The sequence below is a fragment of the Cryptomeria japonica genome, chromosome 5 (genome assembly GCF_030272615.1).
Source record: "Cryptomeria japonica chromosome 5, Sugi_1.0, whole genome shotgun sequence".
NCBI classification, from domain to species: domain Eukaryota; kingdom Viridiplantae; phylum Streptophyta; class Pinopsida; order Cupressales; family Cupressaceae; genus Cryptomeria; species Cryptomeria japonica.
The window spans coordinates 114808699-114811523 of record NC_081409.1 but is presented as its reverse complement, the minus strand read 5'-3'; positions in this window follow the sequence as shown (position 1 = coordinate 114811523).

Genomic DNA, 2825 nt, shown 5'->3' with positions numbered 1-2825 from the left:
CGCAATCCATTCAAATATCTTGCAACTTGTTCAACTTCATCATCAACGTGTCTAGATCTGATATTCAACTTGTAAAATGCTTCGGTGTACTCCTTCACACTAGATTCCTTCTATCTCAAATTCTGCAACTTCCGGAATAGATTCACTTGATAATCAGTTGGCATAAACTTTGACTTCAACTTAGCAATCATTTGATCCCATGTCTTAATCTTCTATTTTCCTCTTCTCTGTCTATCAACTTGCAAATACTCCCACCAAAGAGATGCATGACCTTTCAACTGGGTATAGGAATATTTCACCTTCATCTCTTATGCAGTGTTTTCAAAATCAAAGTAATTATCCATCTTCAAGATCTAGTCCATCAATTCATCTGAGTCTAATTTCCCATCATATTCCAGTGGGATAAAATGAGATTTAGTATTCACCCTACTCAAAACCCTCAAAAACCTTTCCTCATCTGGATCAACCGCTAATGGGTTTGCTTGCTCTGTCGGGGCTTGTTCTCCTTCATCTTTACTAACATCTTCAATATGTCGGCCTCTTCTCTGGGCTGTCTCCACAACTTCCAACCAGGCTGCTATACCTTGCAACATCTCCATCACAACAAGGTCTGCATTCCCACACGCTCCACCATTCCTATCTCTTTTCTGTGCCATCATTCATGCCATTCCTCCACAGCTGTAGGTCGGATCTGAAATCCACCACCCTACAACAAAATTTTAGGACACGCAACCTCTGGAACAAAACTTTGCTCTAATACCACTTGACGCAGTCATCGGCGAGGAGAGACCTCAAAGAGATCAATCCAAACCGGTCAGCAAGAGTAACACAACATAAATACAAAGATATGATGGAGGGAATGTAAAACAGATTATTTTAATTCATGAAAATTGATTACAACCAACTGGTAACACCCGGGTTACAGCATAACAGGTTCACAGGCTTGGTAGAACATACAAAATACGTCACAACTGGAACCTTGAATCTTAAGATATATCTTCTATGCACAATATCGCTACTTGATTCTTTGATTGATTACATTATAGTGTGCAATTACAATTATATATGCGATTTAAAGGATCTAGTCGGCCCAAAAGGAATCAAAACCCAAAGAACAAGAGCTAACGTGTAAAATAAACAAGGTCGGCCTCCGCCAAGAGATTCCTCCAAAAAATCCAAAGGATGAAATGTAGATCATGGGAAAAGGTCGACCACATGCCAAGGAACATCAGAATCAACACCCAAGGCTCCGCAAGCTTCGGAAGGGGTTCTGGTAGATCACCAAAATAGGTCCAGGCAATCGATAACAAGAACTGTCAATCGGTAATAGGAAACTGACAAGGAAACCGATAGCGATATCTTGCCAAAAAATTATCCAAATGCGATGTGGTCTAGAAATAAGAAAGATGATCAAGTCTTCAAGTAGAATCCAACTCCACAGGATCTGGTGCACCAAAACTGAGACACATAGAAAGAAAATATGAAACTACAAATAGAAAGCAAAACATAAAGAAAAAAAAATTGGTTGATGCAAGATTTCTATGAACCGGGGATGCTCCTGCATCACCTTTTCAGCAAATCCATTGTGTGCATATCTTGCAATTATTGCAACCTATAGACCACATTTCTTAGAGGCATATTGTTGAATAGTCCAAGTGCCTTCTCCATTCTTCCACATTTTGCATATGTCTACCAGGCAGTTGCAATTACAACATCTAACAATTTTTTTTATCCTTTATGCTTTTATAGATATCCATATCCTCTTCCAAAGCTCCTATTTTGGCACAAGCAGGGAGGATGTTGGGAAAGGTTTTGGAATTTGGTTTTACACTTGTCCATTATGTTTGCTTGAAAGTTTATAAAAACTTTTCAACAAATCCAATTTGTGCATATCGTGTAGTCAATTCCATGAGAACACATTTCTTTGTGGCATTATTTTCGAAAAGTTCATTTGCCTTGTCTATGCTTGTAGTCAAACACACAGTAAACATGCAATATGGGATCTTGTTGTCAAACACACAATAAATGTACAACAGGGGATCAACAGGGAATACATCCAGTGGATTTCTATTTGAAATCTAGAATGTAAGTGCACATGCAGTTCGCTACTAGATTCTTGAGGTTGAGACATATTTTTGCAGCATTTTAAATGAAAATATTAGCTTGCAAGTTAAAAGAAAAATTCAAGCATGGGGTGAGGACTGTTTCTTCTGCCTAAAAGTTGTTTTTTCCGGTCCGAGACTAATTTTTGGGTGAAAGCTGCTATAGATTATAACCTATCGGCTAATTAAGGTAATGTAATTTTTTGCAAATATGACCCTAAATCTAGTATCACTCTTTCTAAAATTGCTTGACCAGAGATGGAATTTTAGTAACAATCTCATGTGCAGGAAGACATGAAGCACTGACCTTTCAAGGTTGTTCTACTCCTCAAAATCACTCATCTAGAATCTGGAGGTGCATCTCTGCTCGAGTGGAGTATCTTGTAGCTACCAGGTCTTATGATTTGACTGTTAGGATTCCCACAGATACTAAGAGGGGGGGGTGAATCAGTATCTAACCGGTGATAAGAATTTCTTAAGTTAAAACATGCAGAACATAAAATAGCAATATACCGGTATGCAAGAATTAATGCAATAAATAGAATCAGAAACATCCACATGAAAAGAACATCATAACACAAGATGTTTAACGAGGAAACCCAGTGTGGGAAAAACCTCGGTGGGATTTGTGACCCACAATATTCACTCACTGGCCAATAAGAGAATATTACTTACAATAGGGGCCTGCACATGCAGGAAGGCCAACTGCCTAGAGCTCACTGC